This window comes from Geotrypetes seraphini, chromosome 1 (genome assembly GCF_902459505.1).
Source record: "Geotrypetes seraphini chromosome 1, aGeoSer1.1, whole genome shotgun sequence".
NCBI lineage: Eukaryota > Metazoa > Chordata > Amphibia > Gymnophiona > Dermophiidae > Geotrypetes > Geotrypetes seraphini.
In genome coordinates this window covers 530,380,954-530,398,133 of record NC_047084.1, presented here as the reverse complement: position 1 = coordinate 530,398,133, position 17,180 = coordinate 530,380,954, and the positions used below count along the sequence as shown (strand labels likewise).

Sequence of the window (17,180 nt, the reverse complement as noted above, 5' to 3'; positions counted from 1 at the left end):
AAGGATAATTAATTCCCAAGAAACAAAACGAAGGCAGGGACTGTGAAGAAAGACAATGACAAAATGTGAGATTGCTGTGAAGGGTCATGCACAAGTGTATTGTATCTTAACTCTCTGTTTCCTAGAGGGGAATGTTTGAGTAATATAATAGGTTTAACATTTCTTAAAGGGGCAGCTCTGAATGAAGATCCAAGGGAGCAAGTCCCATAGAGCAGGAGCAACAACATTGAAGCAAGAGGATCTGGCAGAATGTGAGTGAATCTGTAGATGAGAAGGGATAACAAATGTTGTTGAGCTCAGTGATGGACACATGTTGGGATATATGGACTAAGAGGTTCAAACAGGATGAGCCAATTATAGGATTTTAAATAATATACAATACTCGTAAAAGACAGGAAACTACCGTTCAGTTAAAAGAAATGGTAATACGCTGTTGTATTTCTTTGCTACGTAAAATAATAAATGAGTTAAACTTGAAATCAGCAAATTGAAACCTAATAGAACTTCATGAAACAGGATCAAAAAATGTATACATTTAACAGCACTGAATTCAAATAACACATACAGAGCTCCTTTCACAGAGCCACATTAAATGCACCAAAGTCCATTCAATTCCTATGGGCTTTGGTGCATTTACCGCAGCAGCATCTCTACTGCTGCTTTGTAAAAGGGGCCTATATAATGATGTCAGCCAATGGCGTAGTAAGGGGGAGCGAGAGGGGCGGCCAATCCTGGTCGCCATGTTGGTGGGAGCACCGGCACCCCTCCTCCTCTCCACCCCCTGCCTCTTCCCATTCTTCCCCTCCAAATGTGCGACCCTGTTTGCTCTCCCACTGATGTCACTTCTTGGTGCCTCCCATAGGAAGTGACATCAGAGGGAGAACTGGCAGGGTCACGAAAAGCACTTTGTTGACCGCAACGAGCAACAACTTCAATTAAAGGTGGAAGGGAAGGGGGGTGCGTGCGCGACAGGCTGGAGCAGGGAAGGAGCAGGGGGCGGAGACAAGAATGGGGGAGGATCGCCACCGCCCCGGGTGCATCTCACCCTTGCTACGGCACTGATGTCAGCATAATACCTATGAAACACTTAATAAGCTCATAGGAATTTTATGAGTGTCGGAGCATTTACCTCACCAGCCCACGGTAGAAACCTCTATCGCTGCTTTGTAAAAGTCAGCATAAGTCATTCCAATCCAACAATCTCCATGGTCACTCACAACCTCCTGCTGCCACCACACCCAGAATTAAGCCCTGCAGATCTCCCCATGCTAGGAGACGTGACGTGTGGCAGCCGGGGGGTGAAGATCTTGGGGGGAGGGTAGTTTAAAGAATAAATGTGACTGCGGGAGGAGGGGGTACCGATAAAAGAAGTAAATGGGGCTCTGTGATAGGAGTTCACAAAGGTATTCTTGCTTAGGGTCTGATATGTTGTTAACGTGTACAAATGTTAGCACCAAACATTTTGCATTTAAATGTAAATGAAATGTTTAGCATAACTTTGCATATTAATCAACCTGTTTTAATGCAAATGCATTAATGGAAAAAAAATAGCTTTGCCATTAATGCTGCATTAGCACTCATTAATACTGTTTAGCAAATAGGCCTTTTAACTATAAGAAACAGGGATAAATTTTTAATTTTAAGAAGGACGGATTAGTTGAACAAATGGTTTCCATTTCCTTTATAAACAAGTGTATTTATCAATACACTGGGGGGAGACAAGTAAAGGAGAGGACGAGGTAGCAGGGTTAGATTAGCACAGTTTTTCTTTTATAAACTGATCATTAAGATAGTTGGTTAAAAGTAAAACAGTGGAGAATTTACCTCTCGCCATCAGGACAAATTAACAGCTTACAAACATCAGTCAGGCCAGGATCAAAGTTCCCTGACTGAAAGAAATCCCAATAACTCTCTTCTCTGAGGTTGACTGATTTTAGAAATGCACTTGCTTGGCTAACACCACATTGAAAATTCATCAGGCTGTTTCTTTAAATTAGTCATTGCTGAAACAAGGCTGCCCTGTGAACTTCTAAAAGCTAAGTTACTCAGCATTTCATATTCTGCTCTTTTGACTGTCTTCTCCTCCCTGTTTCTTACTAAAAAAAATATAAAAAAGCACAAAAAATCCTTCTCTTTCCTCTGTTAAATCTTATTTCCTCTTCCTGCAGTTTTGTTTAAAATACTGTGTTTTAGGTGGTATAGAGCCTATATTTCTGCCTTACTAGTAGTCTTACTTATAGTCCCACCAACCCCAGGGACCACTATTCATATATAGAGACCCATATAATCAGGACTTCACAACCAATCAAGATGACCTTTATTCTATGCAATCACTGTGGTGCTTTAATTCCAAGACATACTATTTGGAGGCTTAAGGCTTGCCCCATCTGTCTTCAACTTGCCAGTATTAAGGAGGAGCTCTGCAAATTTAAACAGGAATTGAATACAATTAAAGCAGCTTCCATCACTCCACAAAATCATACCAACTTACCACCTCTACCTCAAAGAATAAAACAGCCCAGGAATAAATGGGTCACAGTAGGCTCAGGAAGACTGCGACATGTAACACAGAAACATCCACCTTCACTAATATTACCTCTACAGAATTCCTTCGCTCCACTAGTGCACTGCGATACTCAGGAAAATAGAAGGGAGGTGGGACTGGAACCAATGAAGGAAACTCAAGAGAACAAGAGCACCCTAAGTACAAATAAAAAAGCCAAAAACAGAAAACTATTACTGTTGGGGGATTCCATCATCAGAGGCATTAACCTTGGAACACAGGGCGAGGAGTCCAAAATAGTGAAATGTCTTCCAGGATCCTCAGCTACCAGGAGTTCCAGGCAAATACTGACTATAATTAAGGAAGAAACTAAGGATTTTAACACTGATGTTGTTATCCATCTGGGAACAAATGACCTGGCCAACAACTCCACACTTGCAGCACAGAAAGCTTTTTGGGAGCTTGGTGAGGGCGTGAAACCTTTTGTAAAGACTTTAGCTTTTTCTGAAATACTGCCTGCATATGGAAAAGGAGAGCAAAGAATGAAAAACACAGAGGACTTTAATAGATGGCTCAGAGCCTGGTGTCATCAAGAAGGCTTCAGGTACATAGGAGGATGGGGAAATACATGGAAGGACAAGAAGCTATATTGCACTGATGGGCTACATATTACTACAGCAGGAAAAAGAAACCTTGCAGAGAAATTTAGACAATATTTTTCTAGGCATTTAAACTAGAAGGTGGGGGTGGTGTATGTACGAAGGACAATTATAGAGACCACCCCCGGCAAAAGAAAAGATGTGATAGTAGTAAAGGCTGCAACATAAGCAATATCAGCAACTCATTTCTTAGTATTGCAATGGAAAGTGAAACGACACAAAAATCCATACGAAAAAGGAGATTATCGCAGAAAAATAGCTGGAAAGCGATGGCCACAAATGCTCGCAGTCTAAGCAACAAAGTTCATGATCTGCAAGCCCTGATATTAGAGGCAGATCTAGATATTGTTGCTATCACAGAGACATGGTTCAGTGAATCACATGGATGGGATGCAAACATACCGGGATATAATCTTTTTAGGAAGGACAGAGATGGTCATAAAGGTGGAGGAGTAGCTCTCTATGTAAAGATCAATATCCAAGCGACCGAAATGCAAGGGACCTGGGGAGAGGAAGAAGCAATATGGATTGCTCTGAAAAGAGAAGATGGAACTTCTATCTACGTGGGTGTAGTCTACAGACCTCCGACTCAATCGCAGCAAATTGATAAGGATCTGATTGTGGATATCCAAAAGTTTGGAAGGAAAGAGGAGGTTCTGCTGTTGGGAGATTTCAACCTGCCGGATGCGGACTGGAATGTTCCGTCTGCGGAATCGGAAAGAAGTAGGGAGATTGTGGATGCCTTTCAAGAGGCTCTGCTCAGACAAATGGTGACGGAACCCACAAGGGAAAAAGCGATATTGGATCTGGTCCTCACAAATGGAGAGAGTATCTCTAATGTTCGAGTGGGTGCTCACCTGGGTAGTAGCGATCATCAAACGGTTTGGTTTGATATAACGGCTAAAGTGGAGAGCGGCTGCACGATACTTAAAGTCCTAGATTTCAAACGTACGGACTTTAATGCAATGGGAAAGTACCTGAAGAAAGAGCTGTTAGGATGGGAGGACATAAGAGAAGTGGAAAGACAGTGGTCTAAGCTGAAAGGAGTGATAAAAATGGCTACGGACCTTTATGTGAAGAAAATCAATAAAAACAAGAGAAAAAGGAAGCCGATATGGTTCTCCAACCTAGTGGCTGAGAAAATAAAGGCGAAAGAGTTGGCGTTCATGAAATATAAAAAAACCCAAGAAGAGGAGAGCAGAAAGGACTACAGGGTGAAATTGAAAGAAGCCAAGAGAGAAATACTTTTGGCGAAGGCACAGGCGGAAGAACAAATGGCTAAAAATGTAAAAAAGGGAGATAAAAATTTTTTCAGATATATTAGTGAAAGGAGGAAGATAAAAAATGGAATTGCTAGGCTAAAAGATGCTGGGAACAAATATGTGGAGAGTGATGAGGAGAAAGCAAATGTGCTAAACAAATACTTCTGTTCTGTGTTCACAGAAGAAAATCCTGGAGAAGGACCGAGATTGTCCGGCAAAGTTACACGAGAAAATGGAGTAGATTCTGCGCCGTTCACGGAGGAGGGTGTTTATGAGCAACTTGAAAAACTGAAGGTGGACAAAGCGATGGGACCAGACGGGATCCATCCCAGGATACTAAGGGAACTCAGAGAGGTTCTGGCGAGTCCTATTAAAGACTTGTTCAACAAATCTCTGGAGACGGGAGTGATTCCTGGGGATTGGAGGAGAGCGGATGTGGTCCCTATTCATAAAAGTGGTCACAGGGATGAAGCAGGAAACTACAGGCCGGTGAGCCTCACTTCAGTTGTTGGAAAAATAATGGAAGTGTTGCTGAAAGAAAGGATAGTGTATTTCCTTGAATCTAATGGATTACAGGATCCGAGGCAACATGGCTTTACAAAAGGTAAATCGTGCCAAACGAACCTGATTGAATTTTTTGATTGGGTGACCAGAGAGCTGGATCGAGGACATATGCTAGATGTAATTTACTTGGATTTCAGCAAAGCCTTTGATACAGTTCCTCATAGGAGGCTGTTGAACAAACTTGAAGGGCTGAAGTTAAGACCCAAAGTGGTGAACTGGGTCAGAAACTGGCTGTCGGACAGACGCCAGAGGGTGGTGGTTAATGGAAGTCGCTCGAAGGAAGGAAAGGTGACTAGTGGAGTCCCTCAGGGTTCGGTGCTGGGGCCAATCCTGTTCAATATGTATGTAAGTGACATTGCTGAAGGGTTAGAAGGAAAAGTGTGCCTTTTTGCAGATGATACCAAGATTTGTAACAGAGTAGACACCGTAGAGGGAGTGGAAAATATGAAAAAGGATCTGCAAAAGTTAGAGGAATGGTCTAATGCCTGGCAACTAAAATTCAATGCAGAGTAATGCATTTGGGGATTAATAATAGGAAGGAACCGTATATGCTGGGAGGAGAGAAGCTGATATGCACGGACGGGGAGAGGGACCTTGGGGTGATAGTGTCCGAAGATCTAAAGGCGAAAAAACAGTGTGACAAGGCAGTGGCTGCTGCCAGAAGGATTCTGGGCTGTATAAAGAGAGGCGTAGTCAGTAGAAGGAAGAAGGTGTTGATGCCCCTGTACAGGTCATTGGTGAGGCCCCACTTGGAGTATTGTGTTCAGTTTTGGAGACCGTATCTGGCGAAAGACGTAAGAAGACTTGAGGCGGTCCAGAGGAGGGCGACGAAAATGATAGGAGGCTTGCGCCAGAAGACGTATGAGGAGAGACTGGAAGCCCTGAATATGTATACCCTAGAGGAAAGGAGAGACAGGGGAGATATGATTCAGACGTTCAAATACTTAAAGGGTATTAACGTAGAACAAAATATTTTCCAGAGAAAGGAAAATGGTAAAACCAGAGGACATAATTTGAGGTTGAGGGGTGGTAGATTCAGGGGCAATGTTAGGAAATTCTACTTTACGGAGAGGGTGGTGGATGCCTGGAATGCGCTCCCGAGAGAGGTGGTGGAGAGTAAAACTGTGACTGAGTTCAAAGAAGCGTGGGATGTCACTGTCAGTTTAATTTCCATCCTATAAATTCATATAGAATTTTTCTTTTTTCAACCATCTTTATTTTCTCTTCTTTATTAATTTCCAGGTACTTTAGTTAGATTGTGAGCCTTCGGGACAGTAAGGGAATTTTTTAAGTACCTTCTTACTTCTCATTTATAATCTTAATGTATATTTTCTTCAAACCGCTTAGAACTTAACGGATGTAGCGGTATATAAGAAATAAATTACATTACATTACATTACAGAAGATTTAGAATCAGAAAATAATATTAAAGATTGAACTAGGCCAGTTACTGGGCAGACTTGTACGGTCTGTGTCTGTGCATGGCCATTGGAGGAGGATGGGCAGGGGAGGGCTTCAATGGCTGGGAGGGTGTAGATGGGCTGGAGTAAGTCTTAACAGAGATTTTGGCAGTTGGAACCCAAGCACAGTACCGGGTAAAGCTTTGGATTCTCGCCCAGAAATAGCTAAGAAGAAAAAAAAAAAATTTAAATTGAATCAGGTTGGGCAGACTGGATGGACCATTCGGGTCTTTATCTGCCGTCATCTACTATGTTACTATGTTACTATGTCATCCAGTCGTAGTGGATAAAAAGTATTTTCCAGATATCTTTAGAGGAAACAATAACTGCAGATTAGGCGTAAGAGTTTATTGTCCGTAAAGATGGAACCATTGAATCTTTGAGAATTTGCTCGTAGCATTATTTTCACACATTTTCCCCCTCATTATATAGGTTTTTTAAAAATTCAGATTTAAGGATAATGAAGACAGCTTTCAAAGCCATTTACCTGGGTAAATAGCAATTTACCTGGTTAAAATTATTGCAGTGAACATTCTCCTTAGCTGTGCTAAGAGAACACATGAGAATCCATAGTATAAATACCCTCCTGGATGAGGTTTATGTTGGTAAAGGATAAAGCTTGATCACGGGTGCCTAAGGTTCCCTTGCTAAACTCTCATCCCAGTGGCAATTCACTGAAAAAAGAGGGAGAGCAGGTTTCAGGCAAGTAAGTGCCTGTAACCTGGTTCCTCTCCTAGCAATGTTATAAGATAATGTAATGTAATTTATTTCTTGTATACCGCTACATCCGTTAGGTTCTAAGCGATTTTAAGAAAATATACATTTAAAATTGAAAGTAAGAAGTAAGAAAGGTGCTTAATAAATTCCCTTACTGTCCCGAAGGCTCACAATCTAACTAAAGCACCTGAAAGTTGATAAAGAAGTGAAAAATAAAGAAGAAGATTAATGTTAAACATTTTAACTAGACAGCATTGATCTGAATAGTACTTTGGTAGTGGAAGAGAGGAGAAAAAAGGAATAGATGTAAAAGGGAGAACCGTTGGAAAATAGAATTTTGGAGAGAATTTAAATGAAGGAGATATAACATAATAAAGGCAGAATTAAAAACAATAGATAAGGTTAAAGAAATTCATAATAACACAATGTGTTAAAATTAAAATTGATTTTATTATTGCACTTAATGATGTTAAAATCAATAAACAGTAATAAAAAGATTTTAAAATCTGCCATTTGTGCAAGATAAAAGATACCACTGTATGGTTAAAACAATTTAACTAAAGTGCACTGAGTATACAAATTGCACAAGATAGAATAAAGTGAACATTCAAGGAAAACAATTAATGTCCAATGTTTAACACTGTCAGCAAGTAAATAAGAGAATCGAGTATTTCTCAACCAACACAGAATATTGTCATAGCTATATTTTGTGTCTGAATACAAGAGGGCCTGGGATAGGCATGTGGGATCTCTCAGAGAGAAAAAGAGATAATGGTTACTGTGGATGGGCAGACTAGATGGACCATTTGCCCTTTATCTGCCGTCATGTTTCTATGTATCAAAATCTGCAATAAAGTAGACATCCCTGATGAGGAAGGATCTAGCGAAGCTTGAAGAATGATATGAAATTTGGCAGGTAAGATTTAATGCTATGAAATGCAAAGTCATGCATTTGGGCTTCAAAAACCCGAGGAAAGGATACAGTTTAGGGGGTGAAGAACTTTAGTGCACAAAAGAGGAGCAGGACTTGGGTGTGATAGTATGTGATGATTTTAAGGTGGCCAAACAGATCAAAAGGTTGATGGTGAAAGCTAGAAGGATGCATGGGGAGAGGTATGGCCAGTAGAAAAAAGGAGGTATTGATGCCCCTGTGTAAGACTGTGGTGAGACCTCATTTAGAATATTGTGTATAATTCTGGAGACCGCACCTTCAAAAAGATATAAAAATGATGAAGTCATTCCAGAGGAAGGCTACTAAAATGGTGTGTGGTCTTTGTCATAAGGCATATGGGGACATATTTAAAGATCTCAATATGTATTCTTTGGAGGGAAGGTGGGAGAGGGGAGATATGATAGAAATGTTTAAATCCTATGTGGCATAAATGCGCATGAGGCAAATCTTTCATTTGAAAGGAAGCTCCAGAATTAGAGAGCACAGGATAAAGTTAAGAGATGATGACGCAGGGCTGAGTGATGGCTCTTCGCCTCAGCTCTCACCTGATTTCTGCTTTCTGATATAATTCCCCACACCACAATGCTTAATCTTGTGCCAACTTACCTTGGAGCAGAGTGCTGGCACCTGTTGATATCAAATTTGCCATTACTTCTTTCATTGGTGAATGTGCTATGCTGATTAAAGCGGTATGGTCTGCTCGAGAGAAAAGAGAGTCAACTTCTAAGATGGCCTAGGAGTTTCTACTGATGCTGTCTGTGGTTACCCTGCAAGATGAGGTGGTTCATGAACTTACTAGAAATATTTCTGCCGTGATCAAGGACAAGCTCTCAAAACTGCAGGTATCCATTGATGTCAGAGACAGTTTTGAACAGTAGAACCATGTGAAGAATTGAATGTCCACACGGGAAGATTCTACAGGCATTATGACAGCCCAAATTTTCAGGCTAGAACAGCTATGCAAGCGGCTCTATACTAGACTAGAAAACCAGGAAAACAGGGGACACCGTACCAACTTGAGAATCATAGGCATTCCTGAATCGGTCTCAGATGAGGCACTCTGGTTCCCCATACAATCATGGCTTCTAGAGGCTGTTGGATCTGGCTCCACTATCAAGGTAGGGCAAGTGCATCATTTGGGTCCCAAACGAACAGAGGATGGTAAGACCAGACAAGTTATTGCCCGGAATTTGCCGAAAAGGACAAAAATTGTCTCTATACCGCAAATAAAGGTGATCTACTATATGATGGTAAGAGGTTCTTACTGTTTAATGACTATTCATCTGCAGTGATAACCAGTTGGAAGGCCTTAGTGCCCTAGTGCGCAGAGTTGAAAAATAAAGGTCTTAAGTTTGCTATGCAATTTCCTGCCAAGATGTGTGTGTTTGCCATGGATGGTGCAAAAACCTTTGATACCCTGGACATGCTGCAGAAATTTGTCAAAAAACCTCCTTTTTTGATCTTTCACTTGGTCTGTTACAGCTATACTGCTTAGGTTATTGATTTACAGCAGGGGCTGGTGAGCAGTTTTGTCTATTTAGTATGGACTCCATTGACTTTGAGGTTTCAGTACTGTTCCCTGCTCAGCTTCAACTTTTTGGACTCTATATAGGCTGGCACTAGGTTTGTTTTGAATATGTCACCAGCCTTGTTCAGTTTTTGTGGGATAGTGGGGTGCGAAAGGTGTAAGGGGAGGGGCCTGAGGGGTTAATAAATTTTTTATTATGGGGTGTTTCTTTGGTTTGGTGATGGTGTTTGGTGGGAGAGTTGTGTGCAGGGAGTGAGTACGGGGAGTGGCTGCTGATCATCACATACAGCAGTAAAGTATCAAAGGGAAATGTTTGCAGGATGGCAGAGAACACTATTAAAAATTAACATACTGCAAAGACACAGGTTTCCTCTATGTATCCATCAAACAATTTTAGGGCCAGAAAGAGACCTTCTGTAAAGATAAGGAATGACAGACAACACATTAGTGAAAGTCAATAATGTAAGAGTGGTTTGGCAGCTGGGGGGGGAGGTTTGTCTGTGTATGAGTGGACGTTGGTTGCATATAGGGTTTCTGAGACAGATTGGATGTGGTGTTTGGTGGCAGAGTTTGGAGGTGGGGAGGGCCATAGGGCATGGGTGGGGTCACCTCTACAATATTTTACATATTTCCAGCTTCAGCATTAATATTACCATCAAAAGCATCAAAGCCACCCCAGGGGGGCATTCTTTTTTGTGAATTGATAAATATTTTTCTTCACCATCCAATTTCTCAGAATTTAGTATCTCCGTGGAATGGTGGGCAGTGAAGAAAGACAGTTTTCTCATTTGCAGTGTCTGGTTTTGCAGTGGTCTGCTGACCTGGGTACCTCAATTACAGAAAAGCATCTGCAAGAATATTTTACCCAGATAGCTAAGAGCTCGCGGAATGCACAATTACAAGAACTGCAATATAAAATAATTCATAGGGCTTATGTATCTAGGTCTCAGGGGGCAAGGGCAACACTGTAGAAGGGAGATGAGTGTGTGAAGTGTAAATGTGTGAGGGGTACTTTACTGCATATGTTGGTGGAGTGTCATATGTTGGGGCCCTACTGGTAGGGAATTCTGGACTTCCTTGCAGGGTTTCTCTGTCAATCGCTACAATCACTATGAGCTTCTCATTCTTGGTCACCCTGCTGATCTGGAACAACAACACTTGTTGCCCTCCCACTGCAAGTTCATCTTTTCTGCCCTCCTGTTGGCCAAGAAGGGCATACTTAGGGTCTGGATGGATGAAACAGCTCTGCAGCTGAGAGCCTGGAAAGTGTCTATGCGTGACATGGCCTACGGGAGGCGCACGGATTTACCGAAATTGCCAGTGGCTGGAGATCTGGGTACCAGCGATTATGGCATACATGCTTGTTTATGTTATAATTTGTATCTGCCTGTGTTATTCTACTGTGAGGTGACTATCTGCCTGGGAGAGGGGGATTCTATACAGTTAAAATGGAAGCTCTGCGCTCATATTGCATAATGTTTTCCTACTATTCCTCATTTTGTATTGATGTTATTTGCAGAGTTGATATCCTGTTTGTCATGGTTCTGCTTCAATAAAAATAAATCAACCACCCCGCAAAAAAGAGGTGATAGGTTCAGGAATAATCTAAGGAAATATTTTTTACAGAAAGGGAGGTAGATGCATGGAGTAGTCTCCCGGTAGAGGTGGTGGAGACAAAGACTGTCCAGGTTCAAGAAAGCGTGGGACGGGCATGTGGGATCTTTTAGGGAGAGGAGGAGATAGTGGATTCTGTGAATGGGCAGACCAAATGGGCCATTTGGCCCTTATCTGCCTTCATGTTTCTATGTTTAATAAAAACCCCAGTACTGAATATCACACTCTACACACCAAAACATCAGAACTAATAATACACCTCTTCTCCGGTTCCTTCTTCTCATCATCTAGAATTTTTGACACACACCAACTGATCATCCCATCATCAAATGGAATCAATACAAATGTATATTTAACTCCCTATTCACCTATGTAGCCACCAGAACCTGGAATGGCCTTCCTACAACCATCAGGACTGAGTTGAGCTACCTCAGGTTTTGAAAAAAAACTGAAAACCATTTTTATTTGACAGATTTTTACAACCAGCAAAACAATCTCATCGCTAACCTAAGAATGGCATGCAATCATTTCAACTATGACACCCTCATCATTTCAATGATTGATCCTTGCAGTATAATGCCTCTGCAAGCCAAGCTTACTGACATTATATTTTCCCATGTAATCTCAAAAGCTGTTAATGTCATTGTAATTCCCCATATCTCTGTATGGACCTCTTTGCTTGTAAATCACCCTGAACCTGTACTTTATATTTCTGTATGTAATCTTGTAAGCTATATTTAGCATGTTGATGTTATTGTTATTCCCAATATTTCTGTATGAGCTTCTTTGCTTGTAAATCACCTTAAACCTGTACTGGATAAGTGTGATACAGAAATTCAGATTAGATTAGAATAGCATATGTACTTCTAGCTGGAATGAGGGAATATTCCCATTAGCATATGCCAGCTGTAAGTAAGAGGAAGAAAATAGTGTGTGTGTGATATTTTGAAAAGAACACATGATATTTTACAAGGCCGACTCAAGAGATTAAGGCGCCCTGAACTAACTTTTGCATTGGTGTTGCTCCCCACCCTGCAATCTGTTATATCTCCTCCCACCTCCCCTATGATTTGGTATCTCCCCCCTCTTGTCGCCTCCTTCTGCTGGCCCAGGTGAGGCACTGGCTCAGAGCACTGATAATAAAGGGCATCATTCGTCCCTCTAGAACCGGATTATCCAATGTTGGTCCTCGAGGGCCACAATCCAGTTGGGTTTTAACATAACATAAACTCATATTTTTATACTTCAAAACCTCTCAGTTCTATGTGGTTAACAAACTAATGAGACTGAACAATCACAGTGATTTACAAATCAATTCCCCAGAAATTTCACAAGCAAAGTTGATTTCAACAATTTCCTACAATGCTTGCAAGATGTAGAGAGATATAATCTATGAAGATCAGCATCCCAGCTAGCAGCTTGGTAAGACAATAGTCATTGCAGAAACCTCTTGTATGCACAACCACAAACAGAGGGGTAAACAAACCGAGCTGTAGCATGCAGCAAAAAATTACAATCAGAATTTCCCCAATGTATTTGTATGAGATCTATTTGTATACACTGCTTCCATTGTATGTAAATAGGTTTCATGCATATTCATTTGGGAAATCCTGACAACCCAACCTGGCGAGGGCTGAGGTTGGACACCCCTGCTCTAGAAGTTTGAAGGTAGACTGGACTGGGATTTTGGTGCTCTTTACCACTGGCACCCTAAGTCAGGGTCAGGCGTCCTAGGTCAGGGCCTCACCTGGTCCATAGGCTGAGTCAGCCCTGCTATTTTACCATGCACAGTCATTTCCATCAGAGGGTAAATGTTGCTGCTATTTGGGTTTTTGCGAGGTACTTGTGACCTGGATTGGCCACTGTGAAGGCTGAATACTAGGTTAGATGGACCATTGGTCTAACTCAGTAAGACTATTCTTATGTTCTTATGTAAATAAATAAGAACTTAAGAACATAAGAATTGCCATACTAGGACAGACTGAAGGTCCATCAAGCCCAGTATCCTGTTTACAACAGTGGCCAACCTAGTTCCCAGTATTTGCATTCATTTTTGAATTTTGGCGTACATTCCTTTTTGAAAGAAGGGCAATACAAGTTCTTTCTCTTCAAAAATTTGCCTTATGTAGACATAGAAACATAAAGTATGACAGCAGAAAAGGGCCAGCGGCCCAACAAGTCTACCCACTCAAGAACCCTCCCTCCTTTGAGAGTCTATCTTTTAAGTATAACTCTGCAGCAACCCCACCTGTTTGTCCCAACATCTCTTCAAGTCGAGCATGTTACTGGCCTCGACTACCTGGCGTAGAAGACCATTCCATCGATCAATCACCCTTTCGGTGATAAAGTATTTCCTAGTGTCACCGTGAAATCTTACCCCCTTAAGTTTTAGCGGATGCCCTCATTTCGCTGTGGGACCCTTAAGAAAAAAGATTTCTTCCTCCACCTCAATGCGGCCCGTGATGTATTTAAATGTTTCTATCATGTCCCCCCTTTCTCTGCGCTCTTCGAGAGAGTATAAGCGCAGTCTGCTCAGATGCTCTTCGTATGGGAGATCTCTAAGTCCTGAGGCCATCCTAGTGGCCATTCTCTTCACATCCTTTTGATAGTGTGGCTTCCAAAACTGGACAGAGTACTCCAGGTGCGGTCTCACCATGGATCTGTATAATGGCAGTATGACTTCAGGCTTTCGGCTGATAAAGTTACCTTCTGATGCAACCCAGCATTTGTCTAGCTTTGGCTGTAGCTTTCTCCACCTGATTGGCAGCTTTGATATCTTCCCAGATGATTACTCCCAAGTCCATTTCTGCAACAATTCTTGTTAAGTTCTCTTTGTTCAAAGTGTATAAAGATGGGCCTATTTTATCGCCCACCTGGGCAAACCAGAGATATCGATGAGGAAATGGAAGCCGAAATGAAGCGTGAATGCAAAAGCGGCAACACGGTTATTATGGGAGACTTCAACTACCCTGGGATAGACTGGAGGCTTGGAAGCTCGAAATGCGCTAGGGAGACAAAATTCCTGGAAGCTACACAGGATTTTTTCATGGAACAGCTTGTTAGAGAACCGACGAGAGGAAATGCCACTCTGGATCTAATCCTAAATGGGTTAAGGGGACTTGCAAAGGAAGTAGAAGTAGTGGGACCGTTGGGAAACAGCGATCATAATATGATCAAGTTCAAGGTTGAGGTAGGAGTGTCAAAAGGCAAGAGATCCATTGCGACAACCTTTAACTTCAGGAAAGGAAACTACGAAGCAATGAGGGAATTGGTAAGGAAGAAACTTAGGAACACTTCCAAAACTTGGCTAACGGTAAATCATGCCTGGTCCTTCTTCAGGGACATGGTGAGCGAGGTGCAAAATCTGTATATCCCCAGATTCAGGAAGGGGTGTAAAAAGAATCAAACAAAAGACCCAGCATGGATAACCAAAACAGTGAAGGAAGCGATAGGCAATAAGAAAAAATCATTCAAGAAATGGAAAAAGGACAAAACTGAGGGGAACTGGAAAGAGCACAAGAAGCATCAAAAAGAATGTCACCGTGAGGTTCGGAAAGCCAAAAGAGAGTATGAAGAGAAGCTAGCCAGGGAAGCAAGAAATTTCAAACCATTCTTCAGATATGTTAAAGGGAAGCAGCCGGCTAGAGAGGAAGTGGGACCGCTGGACGACGGAGACAGGAAGGGAGTGGTGAAGGAGGAGAAGGTAGTGGCAGAAAGGCTTAACATGTTCTTCTCGTCTGTATTTACAAACAAAAACACGTCCAACATGCCGGAACCTGAACAATTCTTCAACGGAAGTCAGGCAGAAAAATTAACATCCATAGAAGTGAGCCTTGAGGACGTTCGTAGGCAGATAGAAAAACTAAAAACTGACAAATCCCCGGGTCCGGATGGCATACATCCAAGGGTTCTGAAGGAATTAAAGGATGAGATAGCGGAACTACTGCAGCAAATTTGCAACTTATCCCTGAAAACAGGCGAGATCCCGGAAGATTGGAAGATAGCCAACGTTACGCCCATCTTTAAAAAGGGATCAAGAGGTGACCCGGGAAACTACAGGTTGTCATTGGGGACTCTATGCTGCGGGGAACTGAGGGACTGGTATGCAGACCAGATCTACAATCAAGAGAGGTCTGCTGTCTACCAGGAACCAGGATCCAGGATGTGACTACCTGCATAGGAAAAATAATCAAGCCCCAAGACCACTACACAATGCTCCTCATCCATGTTGGGACAAACGACACTGCCAGGAACTCACCGGAGAAGATAACAGAAGACTTCAGAGCCCTAGGTGAGAAGCTGAAGAAATTGGAAGCACAGGTGGTCTTCTCCTCTATCCTACCAGTAAGAAACAAGGGGAGCGCTAAAGAAGAACAGATCCAGAGGACTAACGAATGGCTATGAGGATGGTGCAAAGAGATGAAGTTCGGCTTCCTGGACCACGGAGAGGCACTTCAGGGATTGCAGGGACCAGATGGGCTACACCTAACCAGAAGAGGGAAGAACGTCCTGGGACGACGCCTGGCCCACCTGCAACGGAAGGCTTTAAACTAGGTGAGCTGGGGGAGGGGACCCACTCTCACACTGGTAGGGTAAGTAATTCCATCTTGGAATCTGAGGTAAGTAATCGCTTGAATACTAAAGGGGACAGAGGCGTGATTGTGGAAAGCAAATTATCTTGCGTCAATTCACAGGGAGCCAGAGCGAGAGACAGAGACTTAGCATCTGAGGTAAGTATTTGAGTCGATAAGGCAAGGGGCAGAGGGAGAGACAGTGATTCCATCTTGGAGTCAGGGGAGCCAGAGGTAAGTAATCAAGTCGATAAAGTGGGGGATATTACTAAAGGAGACAAAGGCAATAATAAGGGCGACAAAAGCAAGATTAAAAGAGACAAACTATCTTGGCCAGATAACACTCCATACAAACAAAAAGTATGGACAGCCATGTATGCTAATGCCCGCAGCTTGGGCAATAAAATTCTGGATCTAGAAGCGGAAATGAGGAACGCCGACCTTGACGTAGTGGCGATATCAGAAACTCTCGGAGTCCCACGGATGGGATATGGTCATACCAGGATATAACTTACTCCGTCGCGACAGAGAAGGAAAATCAGGAGGAAGAGTAGCTCTGTACATTAGAGAAGACATCAAAGTTACTAGAATCACAGACATCAAGTATAAGGGAGAATCCCTCTGGGTGAACCTTGCCAGGGGGAATAACAAATGCCTGTACCTCGGTGTTGTATACAGACCACCAAGATAAAGGGAGGATGCAGACGATGAACTAATTGATGACATTGAGACCATCACACTGCGTGGAGACACAGTGTTATTGGGAGACTTCAATATGCCTGATGTGGACTGGAACAAACCCTCCGCTACTACCAGTGGCAGCAAGAGGCTACTAGCCGCCATGCGTGGAGCACGCCTCAAGCAGATGGTAGTAGAACCCACCAGGGATCAGGCAATCCTGGACCTGTTACTCACCAACGGAGATAGTGTCACAGAGGTATCGGTGGGAGAAACCTCCAGCGACCACAACATGGTGTGGTTCCACCTCAAAAAAGGGACCACTAGGTAAAATACATTGACTAAGGTCCTAAATTTTAAAGGAACTAACTTTCAGGGCATGGGGGAATATGTCTACATAGCGCTGGAAAACCGGAGCACAACGGACAATGTAGAGGTGCTATGGACAGCTCTGAAATCTACTCTGCAAGAGGCAACCAACAGATACATAAAAACTATGAGCAAAAGAGGCAGAAAAAATAGACCACAGTGGTTCTCTGCGGAGATCTCAGATCTAGTAAAGCAAAAGAAAAAAGCTTTTGTAACCTACAAACAATCACAACGACCGGAATCTAAAGAAACCTACCTGGCGAAATCTAGAAAAGATAAAGCGACAGTCAGAGAGGCCAAACT

General features: G+C 42.4%; 1 long non-coding RNA gene across 2 annotated transcripts in view; it reads left to right on the top strand.

The window, feature by feature from the left end:
* Positions 1-17,180, top strand: part of LOC117352554 — a 109,208-nt gene that overhangs the window by 72,440 nt on the left and 19,588 nt on the right. Inside the window, exons 3-4 of one of the 2 annotated variants that reach the window (XR_004537720.1) lie at positions 170-251; positions 11,551-11,840. This is a non-coding gene — a long non-coding RNA (uncharacterized LOC117352554). Of the gene's footprint in view, positions 1-169; positions 252-11,550; positions 11,841-17,180 lie in introns of those variants that run through there. The other variant, XR_004537721.1, reaches the window with a different exon arrangement.